A 19,761-nucleotide genomic window follows, 5' to 3' on the forward strand; every position below is an offset into this window, starting at 1 on the left:
CAACAGCAAACACATAGGGGAAAAATATAGGGTTGAGGACAGAGTGACCCTTCTCCAAGCTACCTCCTTGGGTGGCTCAGGGACTTGGATCTGAATTGAGATGTTTTCCTGAAGACCCCACGGAGGCTGCGGGCTCGGGTGGGATGCGGTGAAGGCCAGGGAAGGAATGGGATGGAGCAGAAAGGCCCCATGGGGTGGTGAGGAGCACAGGAGGGTATGTGACATCCCGTCATGATGCAAGGCTCAGCACAAACCGCTTTCCATCAGAGCAGCGCGCTTCGAGGACGAGGCCCAGGAGGGATGCTTGGATGAAGGCAGGAGAAGTGTCTTCCCAGCTCCCTTTCTCATGTAATCCTCTTTGGGGGATGCTGCAGCTACATCTGTGCCCGGAGGCGGAGGTTTGCCAGAGGAGGAGCAGGAGGTGGGCAGACAAAATTACCAAGGCGAAGGCAGTCAGAGAATAGGATCCGAACGTCTGAGATCTTCATTGTCTTCTCCGCTATTGAGCTCAGGAAAATTTAGCACTATCCAAGCAGAGCAAAGCCATCTCTGCGGCTCTGCCTTTTGCAGTTGGAAACAGGCTCCCCAAGCTCCCTATTTATAGCTGCTTAGCAGCTGCTTCGCTGAACCTTCGCACCGACACGGGGTGGTGGGCACGCTGGGGAGCCTTGGCTGTGGTTTCCAAAGCCGATCCGAGGGGATTTAAATATCTCCAAGCGATACCGATGGAAAAGGTCTGTGTCGGTCCTGGCTTGGCTTGGGAACATCCAGCCCGGCTGCGCAGTGCCGCAGGCGATGCCAGGCTGGCTTTGCAACCCTTGCAACGCTGGCTGTGTCACCTCCAGGGAGAGGAGGCGGGTGGCAGGGATGTCCCCGTGCCACTCTCTGGGTCTCACCTTCCTGCGAGGGGGAACCCAGCGCTGCCCTTGCCGGCCCCCTCCTGGGGCATGAAATATCCCAAACATGGAAGCGTGAGGAACGTTAACAGGGAAAAAAATGCATGTTATTATGGCTCGGAGGAAAATATCAGCGGAGAGAGGAGGGGAAGGAATGAATCATTTATGGCAGATGTCTCCACACTGCAAATACCGCTCGGCTGTGGAAAAAACTGTGTAAGCTAAGGGGAGGCTCACTGCTTATCTAAACAGTTATAATAGAGCAAAAACGGAAAAGGTTTATTACGTCCCGTGGCGGCAAAGAGAGCAGCTACTGCAGATGCATCTGCAAAGCCTTAAAACCCAAAGCGTCCCCAAAGAGCGGTCCCGAGAGCTGGATCAGTGCATGCTGCATCTCTGCGACGCAGACGCAATCCCGCTGCCCTTGCCTTGCCTACGCCACTTCCCGGGGTGCCCGTCACACCGTCCGGCGGAGGGACCCGTGCCGACCCTTCGGCGGGGACAAGGTGCCATCGGGGCACCGAAGCCCGCAGCGGGTGGCCAGGCTGGGCCATTTGCTGCAGGATGTTCCGCGTGGCTCCTACCTGGTGCTTCATGTAGAGGATTTATGGTTTTGAAAAGACCGGGGAGGCTTTTCAAGTTGCCCTCATTTAATCTGTATTTTGAAAATATTTTCCAGGGTCGGGTGAGGCTCCGTGGGAAGTCAAGCTCTGCAGCAAATGGCTCCAAGCACCCTTATGCTGGCTTTCAAAATAAGCCCTTAAAATTCAAGTTTTAGAGTGGTTCTTTAGTCCTGGATAGCCCAAGCGAGAACCTTCTCTCCTGGTGCTCATGGCAGCAGTGGTTCTGCCTTTGGGCTGCAAGAAAGCTGCTTGAGGATTGCATACAATTCGTTAATTCTCAATTAATGCTGTAATTATCTACCAGCTGTAGCATGACACAACCTTACAGTGTCTGCACAAGGTGCCCTGACTCACAGAACAGTAGCAGGAAATAATATATGCTAAAGAAAAATCTTTATCCAAGTAAGGAATAAATAAGACATTTGCCTTTTAGGATGACTCTAGAAGTAAGAAAAGTCTTCCCAAGCATCACTGAGTCATTATATTTATAGGAGAAATTACTTTTCATGGAAAAATTTCAAGCACCCATAGGAAGCTTTAATCTGTAGGCAAGGAAATCTGGCAGAGACCCCACTGGTGCTGGTCTTAATTCCTGCATAGCAGGGAAAGCTGCGGCCAGGCAGAAGTCACGGGTGGCACTTTGGAGCCTGGTCAATGTGCCTGGGGATTTTACCAGGGAAGGGAGGCTCTGAGGGAGCTGTGACCCCGTCTCCATCGATTTGGAGGATGGCTCCTCACCCCGTGCTGTGTACACGATAGCTGGAGGGTGAGACGGGGAGCCCCAGCTGCCGAGTTCCCCTCCAAAATGGTCATCGTGGAGGGAAACAATTCAACATCCCAAGGTTCTGAGCACCAGAAGGTGCTTCTTTTCTCTAACATATGGCAGCGAGGGCCAAACTCTCACCGAGCTCCCCACATCCCCCTCATGGCGTGGGGGCACGGGGAGCGCAGGGCGTGGGGCAGCCAGGGGACACAGCGGGGCTGCCGGGCGGTGGGGATGTCAGCGTGTCCATCAGTTGAGGTCTGTACGGGCAAGCTCCGTTGCCGACCCGAAGATGCGCTCCCAAACTGCAACAGATAAAAATATCCGGGGAATACGTGCTGCTCTGACTAAAGCACTGCTAAAATAGAAGAACGCGCAAATCCCTTTTTAGCTGTTCCTTCTGAGCCTCCCGCCTTTTCTCCTGCTGGGCTCTTACCTGCAGATCACCGGTGGGTTGATGTCACGCAGACCTCATCACCCTCTCTCGCCACAGACGTGGTCCCTGCATGCTACCCACACCCGGGCGGGCGCGTTCCTTGCTGGGATGTTACTTTGCACTCACTGGAGCAGGCATAAAGAGTGAGGTTAAGATGTCACTTTGCTCAAGTTAATAAATTAGTTGTAAAAGCTTTTTTTTTTCTTTTTTTTTCTTTTTTCTTTTTTCTTTTTTCTTTTTTCTTTTTTTCTTTTTTATTTTTTCTTTTTTCTTTTTTCTTTTTTTTCTTTTTTCTTTTTTCTTTTTTTTCTTTTTTCTTTTTTCTTTTTTTCTTTTTTTTCTTTTTTTTCTTTTTTCTTTTTTTTTCTTTTTTTCTTTTTTTTTATTTTTTTTTCTTTTTTTTTTTTTCTTTTTTTTTTAAGAAGGTCCTTAGCTTGGGGCAAAATGTGGATGTGCCATTTCCCCATGTGCTGGTTACGGTGTCCTGGCTCTGGTGCAGAGCTGCAATATTTACACTGTAAAATCCTCCCTTGTAGGATGTTCAAATAAAATCCCAGGATCTTTTGACACCTTTCTGTGTGAAATCCAGTCCTCCAGGTCTGCTGCTGTCTGATCCGACCATTAGACAAATTCTGCCACCTCTGCACATAGAATCCCAGAAGGGTTTGGGTTGAAGGGACCTTTCAAGGCCACCTAGTCCAACCCCTGCAGTGAGCAGGGACATCTTCAACTAGATCAGGTTGCCCAAATTCCCATCCAGCCTGGCCTTGAATGTTTCCAGGGATGGGGCATCCACCACCTCTCTGGGCAACCTGCTCCAGTGTTTCACCACCCTCAATGTAACAGATTTCTTCTTTATATCTAGTCTAAATCTCCCCTCCTGCAGCTTCAGGCCATTCCCCTTGGCCTGTCACTCCCTGCCCTTGTCACCAGCCCCTCTCCAGCTTTCCTGGAGCCCCTGCAGGGACTGGAAGGGGCTCTAAGGTCTTCCCGGAGCCTTCTCTTCTCCAGGCTGAACAACCCCAACTCTCTCAGCCTGTCTCCATAGCAGAGGTGCTCCAGCCCTTGGATGACTTTTCTTCCCCTCCTCTGGAGCCCATCAGATGGGATGAACAACCTAAACTCCCAAGAGATCTTCCCACCACCTACACGGGCTCTGCGCCACTTCTCATTAACCTGCCTTGCCAGTGACTGAGGCAACACATTGTCTACGAATTGCTGTTAGCATCCAAAAAATAGTGTCCCCTCAGGGAGGTCACCGAAACCTGTGAGCTGGGAAGGAATCAGGAGGGAGTTGATTTTTTAATGAGCCTCACAGGGAGCTGTGGTAAGGAGGACAAGCTGGGAGGTGACGGCATAGCTCCTGCCACCACGCTAGGTCGGAGAAGGGTCCGTGCTCTGGCACCAGCTCTGCCGCCTGCGTGGCTGAAGGGGTTGAGCCACCTCGGTAGGCAGCTCAGTCACGCAGGACGCACGGGAAACAGATTATTAATCCTTTTGTGTCCCGCAATAAGTGTATGTCACCCTGTCCTTCCGCACGCTTCCGCTGACAACAACAAAACACGCACGCATTGTTAACGGCTTATTAAAATTCATCGGGATCTGCCACTGCAGGCTGCTAAGACAGAGGCTGCTCTTGATGCTAAGCCAAATAATTTGAGTTTTTCATCTGCGTGACCATGTAAACAGACTGTCAGACATGCAGATGCAGGCATGGACTGTAGCAGTGATGGGGCTCGGCATACATTCATTTACTAATCTGATTGTTGTGAATAAATTAGATGACAGTGGTAGAAGTATATTCCCTGGGCCTGTGTTCTGCTATATTAAGATGAGATAATTTTGCATCTTGGGTCACTGAGCAAATAGAGATGTGTCTCAGTGATGAACTGGACCAAAGCCAGATATACACAGCCCCTTATTTTCAGATCTGTCAGTCTCAAAGTGTGGGGTAATATGCTGGTATCTCCCCTCTGTCATGGGGAGCCAGGAAAAGCATTAGGGAAACAGCCATGCAAATAGAGTATGAAAAAAGTAGTGGCTTTGTAGCCCCCTCCCTCAGATGCAGGCCCATTTTCCATTGGAAAATGCATATCCCAGATTTTAAGGCAGTTTTGATCTGCTGAGCACGGGCCAAAAACTGCCAGCGGTTCTGCACGGCGCAGCGCTGCGATGGAAGAACGTCACCCTCCAGGAGCCAGACAGGACCGCGAGGCTCCGCGTGATGGAGAGTTTATCCCATCCCCTGGCAATCTGTAACAGTGATTCATTACCTTCCGTTAAAAATGTGCATCTTATTTCCAGCTGGAATTTTTCAGACTTGAGCTTCTAGCCGTTGGATATCATTATGCACTGTTTTTATTAGATCAAAAAGGTCTCCAACACATACCTCTTCCCCCTGGGAAAGGCGCAGTGGGATTGCATTGCCTCTGCATTGTCTGATGGTGTGTGTGTGTGTTAAGCTTTCTGCTTTCCTCTGAATTTGCCAGCAGTTCTCTTTGAGGAGCCCCGTTTGGAAGATCTCTACTGCCAAATACCACCAAAGGGGGTGATAGGATCAGAGAAACAGCCGTGCTGTTCAGCCCATGCTCCACGTAGCCCATAGAATCACAGAATTTCTTAGGTTGGAAAAGACCTTTAAGATCATTGAGTCCAACCATTACCCTAGCACTGCCAACTCCACCACTAAACCATGTCCCTTAGCACCACATCTACACATCTCTTAAATACCTCCAGGGATGGTGACTCCACCACTTCCCTGGGCAGCCTGGTCCAGTGATTGACAACCCTTTTGGTGAAGAAGTTTTCCCTAATATCCAACCTAAACCTCCCCGGCACAACTTGAGGCCGTTTCCTCTCGTCCTATCACTTGATACTTGACTCCAGCTATGGGCTTAAGAGGAAGGTGTCACAGCAGAGCAATATATATGATTTGTTCCCTGGGTGTTCTCCCACACCTGCGTGTTTCCTCACCTGTACGTGATTTGTCTGTTTGCAATGTCTCAAGAAGTCTCCCTTCCTAGAAGTCACCCCGTCTCCCCAAATTTTGGCTTCCCCAAAGGCCTTTGGCAAAGATTCCCCCAGACTTGCTCTCTGTTGTACAGAGGCACTGGTGAGGTACTGCGCTCGCCATCGCCTCTCCTAACGCAGCCATGCCACAGATCACGCTGCGACCTGGGCATGCTGCTCCAGCAGTGGCTTGGAGCCCAGATTTCTTCAAAGGCTCCTCCTGGCATCGATGCATTGCTTCTTGGCAGCTCGAATCCAGCCCCAGTTCCTGATCCCATCTGCCTGGTGATGGGGGGACAGGCAGCTCTGTGGGACGGAGTGCGGGTGAGCCTGTCTGCCCATCCTCGCTGCAACAGCACATGGGGCAGGTGGAGGGGATGGGGACGGGCACAGGGACCTGCCACAGCGCAGGAGAGCTGGTCTGGGGCTATGGTGTGGCTGCAGCCTGCCGTATCAGGGTACCAGGCATCCATGCAGCCCCGGGTGATGGGGATGCAGCCCCTTGTCTCCAGGTTGCTCCTGCCCAGTGTTAAAACTGGGCTTTCGTAGCCCCAAACCCCGTCTAAAACACTAAAATCTCCCAGGCAGCATTTTCCAGGGCTGGCTCTGCTTTCCTCCGCACGAGCTCCGGTGCTGCTGTCACAGGAGCCAGCCGTGGTTCTGCACCAGTTCCGCAGGGACACGGTCCTTCGCAGCACTAGGTTGGAGATGAAATAAATTGCTTGTCTCCTCCGGCACCACAGGGTTTGTGAAGCTCCTGCCGGCTGCCAGCTGGCCGTGCGTGGGGTTTCTGCTCTGCCCACTGGCCTCCGGCCACAGGGATGCAAAGGGACTCCCCGGCAGGCTGGGGAGAAGGCGACGGATCCCGGGATGGGAACCCGGCTGTGCCAGCACCGAGCTCCCCACTGCCTTCCTGGGAACGGGGATCTGCTCTGGGGGGGAAAGGGTGGAGCATAAGGGCTCTGCAAGGAAGAGAGGGGACCAGCTCAGCCTGGGGACATAAGGACGGCTGCGGGGCTTGGAGCAGAGACCAACCTCCCTTTTTTCCAACCACGGCCAGCCGTCTGTGCTGTGGGCAAAGGATGTGAGCGAGAAGGCAGCTCCGATCTGATCCTTTCCTGGCTGTGCCCCGGCAGCAGGGACCTGCGGAGCTGGCAGCGGCTTGTGGACCATTCTGTTCAGTAGCCACCAAGGAGCCCGTCTTTCTAATCCCTTCTTGGACTCGTTTATGTGTCCGGCCTCAGCCATTTAACGATGCTGCGTGAGCATCAGTGAGGTCCCTTTGCCAGCCTGCTGAGTCCAGAGGGGTTCAGGAGAACACAGACAAGTGCGACCGCAGGGACAGTGCGACCGCACAAGCATCGCACTACATAAATACAGAATAAACGCCCGCCGAAGCAGAGCAGTGCCTCCGTAAGTGTGTTTTAGCTGAACACATCGTTCCCGTCAGCAAAAGGCAGCGCCCAGGGAGCAAAGCCCCGGTGTAGCTCCCGATCAGTGTCTTTCGTCAGCTGCATCGCTGATCACAATAAATTCTCGCTAGAAAGAAATGAGGTATAAATGCAAGTTGAGATTTCCCAGTTGTTTAAACGGATACCTTTCCCTTCTTGATTTAAATGATGATTCAAATCACTAATTTAGATTCGTTTTATTTCATCTGTCCCCAGTCCAACCAGGCATCTTGGCCTCAAATGGTGTTTTGTCTTCTGTTTCCAGACGTGCATCTTTGGCCTAGCAGCGCTGCTAAGTGAACCTGCTGAAAGGATTTCAGTCACTGCCAACCTGAAAACTAACCTTGGAATTGCACCTGTATTTTTCTTTTCACTTGGGCTTTTGTTTTTGTTCTGTGAGTTTTTTATAGCATGACATTTTCCTGTGTGACTAAAGAACCTTAAAAACAAAAGGGGGAGGAGATGGCACAGGCACAGACGCGCTGTTGATCGAACTATGATGACAAAGCCCTGCTCAAGTCCCAGCTTGAATTGTGGGTGTTCCCAGAGCATCCTGAAATAGCCTTCACCTCTTCTCCCTTGATGGCACCAGATGAGCTCACATCTCCAAAGCCAGCAAGCTCCATGGAGACCTCAAAGAGGAGCTCGGATCTGATCTCACCTCTGCTGCTGCTGCACATCTTTGGTACATGCCCTTCCCCTGCTCCCTCTCCCATCATTCGTCCCTGGAGACTGGAGACCTCTGCGTTCCCGATGCTGGACGCGGCCAGCCTTTCACGGGAGGAATGCTGTCGCAGCTGAGACACGCTCCTGCGTCCTCTGGCCACCGCACAGATCACTTCACAGCATCTTCCCTGCCCATTTTTTGGAGCAGAGCCGTGAGCACTTGGAGCCACATGGCCACCTTGATCCCACACACGCCGGCCCCTGCTCTCCTGAGCAGGGACGTGCCCTTGCTTGGCTCCCCGCCGCAGAGATATGTAAATGGGTCCATCAGCCAGAGCTGCACTCGCTGGCATTGTCTCATCTTCAAAAGCACAAGGACAATCAGCATAATGACTTCGTTTACAGTGGAAATCCAATTATCACAGGGAAGCATTTCATTAGGGTGGATTTTCTCTGCGGCTGCCAGACGTGGGGAGCTTGCCTGCCCAACAACTGGCTCGCTGATGCTGGTGCCAGCACCGGGGACCAGCTCCATGCGCCTGGGCACGTGTGGTGGTGACAAGGTGTGCAAAGCAGGACATTGCACCTCAGCCACGGCCACGGGCTCTGCTCTTCTGTGACCTGTGCCATTCCCACAGCCATGTCCCAGCTGCCTCCTCTCATTCCCGTGGTCTCCAGCAGGCACTGCCTGCCTCGAGCCCCCTCCGTACGGGCTTGCACGGGGATTTTGTTCCCATGCTACCCTGGGGGTCTGCAGGGGAGAGGAGAGCAGGACCCAAGCCCTGTAAATCTGGCTGGCTGAAGCAAGCCTGACCTTCCGTCCCCACAGAGAACTTGCGGTGGTTCGGTTCTCTAGTAAAATATCCTTAAACTGTTCCCCTTATTATGCACATTATCTGCTGAGAGCTTGCTGCCAGCTCATGCCTGTTCTGAACTCAGTGAAATCGTCCCTTTTAAAGAGTTCAGTACGTACGTTACTGATCCGCGCCGTATTTCTGCTAAAACACAACGAACGCTGTATGAATAAGACTTGGAAATGATCAAGCCTGACATTATCATCACGCAACCGGCAGACAAGCAAGGCGAGTAGGAGATGCTTGTGGTAGCAGGAGGCATGAGACACGTCTGTGCAGGAGGTGCCTCCAGGAGGTGGGGGATTCATGGGACTGCGGCGCAGGCACTGTGAGGGAAGGGCGGAAGGCAGTTATGACAGATTTTTGCTAAAAAGTGGAGTTCACCTTTGTGGCAATGACACGCTGCTATTGCTGCATTGCGTTATGTTACCAAGCAAATAAAAGAGTTTCTGTTGGGGAGTATTTTATTGTCCGTTTATTTGCTTGCTTGAAGATTCAGTTTTGATTCTAAGAGCACGCAGCAGACTAGGCCGTTGTCGACATGGGAGAAAAGCATAAATACATGAAAATGAGCGGCAAGAGTGCTCCTTTATGGACCCATTTTATCAGCATCCCTCTTGTCTCTTTGGCCTCTGATTTAGATGCGGCTTTGATAGAAACGCCTGGGTCCCACTTTTCCCTGTTTGATGTTTGACCTTCAGACTCTCCACCATCACTTGCGCCTCCTGCTCTTGCGAGGCGGGGGTCCTACACTCAGCGGCAGAAGCACGCTGCTATCCTGCATATGACGAGATGTCCCCATGTTTTTCCTTTGAATGGCAAACAAATACCCCGTCACTTTTCAAACTAATTCTGCAGCAGAGGTGGGATCGCGCAGCAGCTTTCTCAGCTCCCAGTTCATCCCCTCTGGCTGCGCATCTCCATGTTGGGGCTACGCGAGAAGCTACCTTGTGTCTGTGGGTATCAGAGACCTGCGTGTTGCTTCCTCGCCCGTCACGCACCAGGATAACCAAAAAATGACTCCTGTAGTGCTCTCCAGAAGTGCTCAAGAAAATGTTAAAGCGTGATAAGCAGCACATCCCTGCAGGGTTTCTGATTCAGCCTGCAACATTTTGTTTTATTCAGTGTATTCTGGCTGAAGAAAGCATTTGGGATGATTGCAGCGAAAGGTGTCTCGTGCTCACTTAGAGACGTTCCCTGATTTAGTAGGCTGAGCTGTACCAGAGGAGCATGCTTTGCTCTAAGATACTTTTTTCTGGCCCGGCGTTACCTTCGCTACCTGCAAGTGAGCAGGTACATGCTGGAGTGGACTCCTAGGAGAGAAGCTTCTCTAATAAGCATGGTTTCGTGGTTGGTTTCTCAATGACATTTTAAGGCAGAAGCAGGCAGGGATCTGTGGGTGAGGGAACATTTTGCATCAGCCTACACAGCAGTTACAGCACCCTTGGTAAGTAGTGTGTGGGCAAGTCGTACAGGGCTCTTCACAACAGAAATGCAGAGAGAACACCCTCTGAGGAACAGAGGGCAGAGCTCTTATTACAGAATCATTGACTCAATTATTCCCTGAAAGTATATTAAAGTGACTCTGTTTTTTATTGCAAAGGGATGAATAAATCCAGTTTGTTAGTGCAAATAGGTTTCCATTTGGATTGACAGAGGGCATGAAAGATCAGCCAGTTCTTGCGCTGCAGGTAGCTCAGAGCAACCCCTCGGGCCACCAGCAACAGCAGAGAGCGGTGGAGGAAAGTACAATGTGACAAAACCGAGGTCCTGGAGTGGCCCAGCACATCCATCCTTATCACAGCCTGTCCATCACAGCTCCCTGCGGCTGGGCTGTGTACGTACCTGGTTGGGAACACGGCATCTGGGCTTGCAATTCCCAAAGGGAAAGAAAAGAGAAGAGAAGAGAAGAGAAGAGAAGAGAAGAGAAGAGAAGAGAAGAAAAGAAAAGAAAAGAAAAGAAAAGAAAAGAAAAGAAAAGAAAAGAAAAGAAAGAAAAGTTATAAAAATAGTATGAGAAGTTTTTAGAAAACCTTACAAGATGTTTGTTAGAACGAGTGTGGCAAGTGCGCACCCACTGTATAAAGGCACTCTCAGCAAGTAAAAATAGGATTATGACACATTTTCACAACCAACAGGGTAAGTGTACAGCATGAATTACATTGCTACCACCACATCCCTCACAACTGCTCAGTAGCCAACGCTGGGCTTCTTGGTGTCAGCAGAGGAGGGAGGGATTCGTACTGCCGTGGTCAGTGGGAAAGGAGGACAAATCAGAGAGGATCTTTGTTGACTGGGTTTGCAATTAAAGACTGACTCCACAGGCTAAATCTGGGCTTTTTGTGGCCATGAAAAGAAAGTGTAAATAATAAAGTCCAGCGTGAGATCCAAACTCTTCCAATCTAAGGGAGTTTGGATCTCAGACTGTACTTTGAGCTCCATGCAAGTTCCTGCCATCCTAATCCCAGCCCAGGAGAGCAAATACCCGTCAGCACCAGGCAGCAAGGGGGTACTCACAGCAGGACTTTCCGGGGAGAGAAGAGGAGGAGAGGCGTTAAATGCAAAATCATGATGTGCTGTTCATACTCTTGTGAGCCTGATTCAGAGCCCACCAGTGTCAATGAGAAGATATTTGGCTAGATAAGGACGATTCCTTCTGGAAGAACAGTTTTTGCTCTGTTGCCATACTACCACTGTGCTTCCCCCTTTGCTGGAAAATAGGAAAGTCACAGGCAGAAATGTTCCCCTGTGCTCGAAGATGACAACTTTGGAAGTGCTGTCTCCCTTGCTCACCTCACCAGGGTCAGCAGTCTTGTCCTCTGCTTCGTTAGATGCTCTTGCTGCTATTTCTGCGCTCTTCCTCTTGATTCTTTGATGCTGAGCACACCATTTGAGATGTCTTGTTTAAAGAAAAAACACCAACTTGATTTAAAACTCTTTTTCCAATTAACCAGCAGCGGGCTTTCTGCCAACAGCCAGCCCGTCTCCTCCTGAACGCAGAAATGAGTCCCGCTTTCGAGGTGCTACAATGCTATTTGTGGCACTGCCTGGCACAGTGTGGTTTGATCTCAATAGCAAGGACGCGACTAGAAAGAGGTTGGCATCAGTACCCACACGGGGCAGGCTGAAGTAAATGAAACAGGGATGTAAAGAAAAGGAGGAGTGGCGTGATCCTGCACGAAGAATACCTGGATGCCTGGGGATATGCAGAAAATCAGATTATCTCCCCCTCTCCCCACAGCCCTTCTGACCTCAATATCCAGGAAGATAATCTAATCTGATCTAATAATCCAACATAATCTTCTAGAGTGTCATGAACTGCATCTTGCCAGCATTATCTGATAGCAGTGAAATGCTGGGCCTGTTACAGATTATGTTGTCTATCTGAAAGAATATTTTTTGGCTTCAAAAGCCACATTACTTCCTCACCAGCTAGCCAGGAAAACTCTTCCAGCCTCAGAGATCACATTGAAAATGCAGGTTGGATCTTTAGAGCCTGTGCAAGGCTGGGACTGGTCTGCTCTGCTGTGCAGGCTGGTGGATGGGGACAGGTCCACGTGCAGCCCTGACCACGAGAAACGCTTTCTGGTTTTTGTTGCCTGGTTCCAGCTTCTCTCGTTACATTGGCTTCGTTTCCCACGGTGACAGGGAAAATGTATGCTATACTGACATCTCCCTGCCTCAGGAATTTTTAAAGAGAGAAACTGGGCCCGAACTGGAATGTTTCCATTGCCTGAGTATAATGAGTTAAAAATGGCTTATTTTCTGTCTCGCCTGAACGAGCCCTGTGCACGCAGGGTCTGCTGGAGCTCCTCAGTCAGTACAAGAATACCTGCACAGACCTTCCTCTTGCAAAAGTGACATTTTACAAGAAAACAGTTTTAATATCATTTTTCCCTGTACGTCTTTGGACACCCTTAGGCAGACTCCTGTGCTGGCCTCAGGGCAACAGGTTTCTTGTCACTAAAATACAGCAAATGGGTTTTAATCAGCACGACGTTCGCTGTGTCCTGGAACTTTCAGGAGCTTTCCTGGAACTTTCAAGAGCAACTTTCAGGTGGGTGCAAAGTGATGTAAAGCCAGCAGGTCAGCAGGGACTTAAATCCATATTATTCTAGAGTAAATAAATACTTGGAGAGCAGGAGATGGTCATTTTGTGCCTGGCTCTGCAGTTGAGTGTGCAAGATAGTGCTTGGCCCAGCTGTCCCTTTATACACACGTGCTTTCCTCTACCCTCTCTGGTTTGGGTATCTTTTGCAGCGAAATACTATCAGCAGAGGAAGTAGCAACACTTACATTTCTGGCTGCCCAACGTTTCCCATTGCAAGCGCCTGCTTTCAGTCTCTTCGCATTGAGGTGGTGGCGTCTTGGCATCTTGGATGTGGAGAAACGGAAACTGCTAGGGTGGGAAATGGGTCTCTGGCATAACGCTAATTATTTTCAAGGTGTGATAGACTGTGCTGCGAGGGGAGAGCTGCTAGGGAGAGAGCTGAGGGCAGGTGAGAGAGAAATCAAGACGTTGGATAGGGTCAGGTTGCTGGAGAAAGAGGAGGGTTTGGAAAGAGAGGAGAGCAGAGGGACAGCTGCTGGCACTCGGTCAGCAGTGTGAAACATGGAACCAGAAGAAACGCAGGTTTGAAGAGTCCCGGGTGGTAGAAAAGACAGCAGAGGGGTTCGTGGGGGAGAAGCAGAGAGCAGCTCAGCTCACCCACCACGCGCCCTGGTCTGCCGGAGCTCACTGGGCTCCACTGACAGGACAGGAGCTTTGACACCTCTCCCCACAGGTGTGTCCCAATCCCAAACCAAACCCCACCTGGAAGCCCCCAGAGATGTCCCAGACCAAAGAGACAAAGCAGAAGAGGAAGATGAAGCTAAGCAAGGCTGCAAGGTGGCCTTGCAAGAGAAGAGAGAGGTGAATCCTCGAGGGAGCAGAATCTCCTTGACACAGCATTTGATACCGAAAAAGTAATAAAAACTATTTCAGAATAGTGCATGAAAAAATTAAAGCAAATGAATAAACATGTGAGACAATATTAATTGTCTGAAACACAATCTGTTTGACTTTTGGTTTATTAAGATCTCTCCACTCTAGTTCCCATGGTAACTGTTGCGCAAAACTACACTTTTCCTAATCATCTCCACAGAGTTTAAAGCAATTTTGTAATCCAATCAAATGTAAAGAAGAGAATTTGTTTTTGCGATGAGAAAACTGCTACCTAATGAGCAAACAGTGACTGGGAGAGGCCAGATTTACAATTATGACCCTAGAGAGACACTTAATTACTCAATAATTAGCAGTTACTGGAGTTTCTTAGCACAGAGACGAAAGGCTGATGGATAGTGGTTGTGAGAAGGGCTGTTGTAATTCTGAGGTCTTCCAAGCAGTTTTCCAAAGCGAGAAGCATCAGACCTTGCTGCGCACAGCATTTTCACTGGCTGACGCAAACTGCAGTCAGGCACGGATTGCATAACGGCAGAAGCTGAGACTGTGAAACTCTTCACTCACACCGAAGCTGAAGCTCTCAAGAAGCCAAACCCCTAACAACTGTAACCCCAAGTACGGTTCCCTGAGGAGGGGGGATATCTGCTAATCCTCCCCAACTCCGCACAGAGTGAAAGGCACGTTCACAGGCACCAAGCCCAGTCTGGCTCCTGAGAAGCCACTGGCACCCTCTGTGGGCTTCAGTTTAGGCAGGTAAGGTTGAATTATTTCTCCTGATGGGGAGGATTTTTCTGCAGGAGGAAGCATTGACGCATAGATTGTCTTCCTGGAACAAAATCCAGAGCTACAGAAAAGTAATTAGCTCTTGACTTTAATTCTTCTAATGCTGAAGCCCAGGAAACTCTCCTAAATGCCAACTTTTGCAAAAGGATGAAGCCAGAAAGCAGCCGAATAAATTAGGCAGGATCAGTTTTTCTTTCTACGGCAGTACAAAATGCAGCCCTAGGACCGCCTGGGATGTTCAGGGTCAGCCTGATTTCACCTTGAGCTTTAGGACAATGACTTCATGTCTCCTGCCTCATATGATTACATGCAGGAAAGCTCTCTGCATAATCTCTTGGCATTTCATAAATGCAGGCTCTGTAAATGAGGTCAGGGCTCTGATGCTGTACCTCATCCAGGGACTGCAGAGCTTGGTCCGTGTTTGGAAATAATTACCTGGCCAGCACTCTTGCTCTCTCCAAGTGGTCCTTCATAAGGTCAGCCTCGGGTGCGCAGCCTCTGTGCTCCTGCTGCTCATTTGTCTGCTTTTGTGTTCAGCTTATTGTCAGGACATGAAGAGTACTTAAAAAAAAAAAAAAAAAAGAGAAAACACGTAAAAATCGAGTTGGTTTAATTTGGTCACATTTCAAATATAGATGAATTAACATTCTGAAAAATAAAGGGAAAGAGTGGGTGAGTGGGTGAATTTGTGTGGATTTTTTTTAATGTTTTTGACCACTTACAGAACTGGCTGAATTTGGAAAATTTGTTCATCTATGTGTCTTTAACTTTGGGGGAAATGTCGAGACATTCAAGTGGGGTTTTTTTTGGGTTTTTTTTTTGTTTTCAGCACAAAAGAACACCCAGAGGAAGCAGGGTCTTTCCACTCCCACTCCTACATGTGGGATCTGATTTTCTGAGGCACAGATGTCATCAAGAAAAGGACGATTTCTTGAATACAGAGGCATTTTTTACTTTATCATTTTTCATCCTGCATCAAAACCAAACAGCTTTGTGGGCAGGAGAATGTTATCGGCCTCGTTTGCTGGGCTCAGTGCCTCACAGCTCGACATCCCCTTGTCCAACAAGTGTTCTTGCCGACTGAAGCCTTCCCCACAGTTAAGATACTCGTCCCACAGTTAAGATACTCGTAATTCCTTTTCCCTCTGTCAAACAATAACCTGGGCTTGTGGTTCAGCCTCTTCTTGTGCATCATTAGTAGTCACTCTCTCTAAATGGACAACTGTTTTCATGAAACTTAGAGAGACTCAGTATTTCTGTAACCACAACCTTGGCCAAAATGATGAGCAGTATTGCGGTTGCGTGCAGGGAGAAGGACTGCAGACTGACCACAAAATCCCCCATACCCTCAGCTCCTTAGAGAAACAACCTAAAAACATGAGTAAAAGTATTCCTGGATAAGGAAAAAGCCCTCCATGTTAACACCTTGACAGATGACAGGGTGTCCCTAGCAGGAGAGCCAGGTAATTTCTAACCAAAGAGGATTTTCTTCTGAACTTCCAGTCTCTTCCCCTTTCAGAAACAGCCTCAACTATGCCGCTGTGTGGCAGCAATGAAAAAGGACATGAGAAAAAAATCTCTAATGGGTGAAAAAATCCACTCAGCAATGGAGAGCTCAGCCCACTATGAGGGGAAAGTCCGTGCTCCGCACTGTGGGGTTGATTTTACAAACAGTTATTTGCAGCTTCTGACCTCCACCACCAGAACTTCATAGACTCATAGAACGGTTTGGGTTGGAAGGGACCTCAAAGCCCATCCAGTCCCACCCCTGCCATGGGCAGGGACACCCTCCACTAGCCCAGGTTGCCCAAAGCCCCATCCAACCTGGCCTTGAACACTGCCAGGGAGCCAGGGGCAGCCACAGCTTCTCTGGGCACCCTGTGCCAGGGCCTCAGCACCCTCACAGGGAAGGATTTCTGCCTCACATCTCCTCTCCATCTCCCCTCCTGCAGCTTCAGGCCATTCCCCTTGGCCTGTCACCCCCTGCCCTTGTCACCAGCCCCTCTCCAGCTTTCCTGGAGCCCCTGCAGGGACTGGAAAGGCCTCTAAGGTCTCCCCGGAGCCTTCTCTTCTCCAGGCTGAACAACCCCAACTCTCTCAGCCTGTGTCCATAGCAGAGGTGCTCCAGCCCTTGGATCATCTCCGTGGCCTCCTCTGGACTCTCTCCAACAGCTCCATGTCCTTCTTGTCCTGGGGACCCCCGAGCTGGATGCAGCACTGCAGGGGGGTCACACCAGAGCAGAGGGGCAGAATCCCCTCCCTCGACCTGCTGGTCACGCTGCTGGACACGCAGCCCAGGACATGGTTGGCTTTCTGGGCTGCCAGCGCACATTGCTGGCTCATGTTGAGCTTCTCGTCCCCCAACACCCCAAGTCCTTCTCCTCAGGGCTGCTCTCCATCCATTCACCGCCCAGCCTGTCGTTGTGCTTGGGATTGCCCTGACCCACATGCAGGACCTTGCCCTTGGCCTTGCTGAACTCATCCCAGCAGAGGAGACAGCGTTTTGCAGAACTGCTTGGGGCTTTCTTGGAGGATGTGGACAATTATTGTGGTTTGCTGAAATGAAGGCTGTGGGCAGTCTCGCAGCAGTCCTTGGGCTCAGGAGAGTTTTCACCAGTGATCCTACTTTGCCCTTTGAGCGGTGTTCTAAGTGGAGGCCGATGTTGGTTGTAAAGGCAGAATACGCTGTTCTCAGCACAGATCTCAGCAAACAAACCTCTTCCTTCCTGCAAACACCATCCCTGAATTTTAACGCTAGCACAGCACCTCTGGTAGGCAGGACCATGTATTCTTCTCACTTCAGTATGTGATGATGCATGGACAAACTCTGCAATAAGAGAGAGAATGTTAAGGACCTGTAGTAAAACTTATTTACTGTGTGTTGGCCCGTAATTTGACTCCTGCCACCTGCACAGGGAAAAAGCCATGCCTAGAAGCCTGAGGATCCCTCTTTAAATTCAGGACTAAGCAGAGGAGGGCAGTGCCAGGATGGTCTTGGAAACACCTCAAGTTAGTCAAGATCAGAGTCACGGGGCTCTGCAGCCTCGTGAACATAAACATATCTCCTCTTGCTCCCGTGGAGGAGTATCGAACCTCTGAAGAAGCATGAGGGCAAGAAGGGGATTGGGCTGTGGTGACTAATGGATTAAAGAAGTGCTGTCCTTCCACCCTCTGCACATTTCTGAAAGTAAGTCATAAAGTAAGTAATAAAGTAATATTTTTTTATGAATCTCCCATCACAATAACAGGGCAAGCACAGAAGGGAAAAGGGGAAGCATTAGGAGATGTGTTCATTTTGTAAGGTCACTCAGAGCCATCTGATGTTTGTTCGGTTATTAAATTACTGTGAACCTTGAAAGATGAGGCAGACATTTCTCCAGTCAGCTTGGGAGGGCTGAGATGAATAGGCTGGAGGAAGAAGGCATAAGAGATATGGTCAAGGCTTTCTTCTCAAAACTTTACAAAGAAACAAGACAACATCAATGTAATAATAATGGAGATAAAAAGTAATTCACAGCACTTATTACCCTTAAAATAATCTCTTGAACCCAACGAAGGAGGAATGAAGTCATACGTCTCAGGGTCTTTCATGCTGTTTCCATAGAAAGCTTGGTGTGCCTTTGCAGCTACTCTTTACAGCAAAAACCTACCAGCTCCTTTCTCCTTGAGCCTGGGAGCATTAAATGGCAAAATCATTTTTCCTGCCTCACAGTTCCACATGTGCCCTTCCCGATGGGACTCGGTCCCAGAAGAGCTCTCCTGTGGTGTTGTCTAAAGGCTGTGCTGCAATTGCTTCGGTTGTTGCCTGTATGTCATCATGTTTTTTTTTCTCTTTTAACCTGCACATGGATTAAATCAAACTCATCCTCCATGCAGTCATCTGTTTGGACACACCAAAGAAAGGAACATTTAATTATCCTCTTATTCAGCATGAATAAAAGCTGGGATCACGCTTCTAGCTGCTTTCCCCAGGATAGTGGTCACCCAACCTCCGCTACACATGGTAACACAACACATTTGTTTATGCATTTATTCTTCAACACATCTTAAATTACCAGGATGCGTACTGCTACCCTGAAGAACCGAAGACAGCTCTTTGCATCTCGTCTCATTACCGGTGCAGAACGGAGGTATTCTTGGATTATCAGTAACAAATTTCAAAAATTCAGTTTTGACTAAAATGGAATGGCAATGAACAGCGAGAGTGCTGCAAGCAGTGATTTATTACTGAACCCTGAATCAATGAATAACAAGCTTCATCGAGTCCTTAGTAATGTCTTAGTGTTCTACAGAAAGGAACATACACATTGTACTACAGAAAAGTTGCCAAAATTGAGGGGAAAAAACCCCAAACCAAACACTGATTTATTCTTTTCCTGCACTGCTCTAATGGCTGCCACAGACCAGCTCTCTCCACCTGCCAGGGCCCTAAATTGTGGGATATGAAATGATGGCAAAGGCCCCTTTGAAAGCTGCAGGGAAGAAGTGATCCAGGTGGGAAAGGAAAGGTGACATTATCACAGCCACTCCTGACCAAGAGCTGGAGAAAACTTTGTGGCAAAGAAACTACATGCATATGAAAAAGAAAGGTTCCTTCCCGTGAAAAGCCTCAAGTTGTTCACAGACTGCAGTGAAATGATGGGGGATTTGTCTGCTCGCTACAGTGACCTTTCTCCTGAGAACTAAGTATTCAAGTACTAAGTTACTTTCTGCCAGAAGTAACTAAAGATGCAGGAGAGAGAAACAGGGGTTGGCGTGAGGGGAATCTGTTCTCCCTGTGACTTTGCACAGCAGATTCCTCACCTCACTGTGGGCCACATCCACCCCGAGTGCCCAGAGCGCTCTCCCATTGCTCGGGCAGGAAACGGGACATACAGGAATAACACAGCTGTAGCATTTGCTGCGGTTGGCTTTGTTTGTCTGTTTGCTGTCAGGGTGTGAGAGGAGGTCAGGGAAGCAGTATGCACTGGGCATGGAGGGCAGACAGCCTGTGCGGGCTGTGCAGCTGTGGGGCTGGGCTCCCTGTGGGGATGCCCACCCCAGCAAGGGAAGCAGCGGTGACCTCCATGTTCCCAGGCAATGCCACAGAAAGAGGTCAGGGAAGCTGCCCTGGCTGCCCCCAAGGCCATGCCCGGCCACCACACTGTAGGGGGCTGTCCCTGGCTGGAGGCCAGGTGCCCCCCAAAGCCGCTCTGTCACCCCCCTCCTCAGCTGGGCAGAGGAGAGAAAATGTAACAAAAGGCTCCTGGGTCAAGATAAGGACGGGGAGAGATCATTCACTAATTACCATCATGGGCAGAACAGACTCGACTTAGAAAAAAAGTCATCTAATTTATTA

The sequence above is a fragment of the Grus americana genome, unplaced genomic scaffold (assembly GCF_028858705.1).
Source record: "Grus americana isolate bGruAme1 unplaced genomic scaffold, bGruAme1.mat H_70, whole genome shotgun sequence".
Taxonomy (NCBI): domain Eukaryota; kingdom Metazoa; phylum Chordata; class Aves; order Gruiformes; family Gruidae; genus Grus; species Grus americana.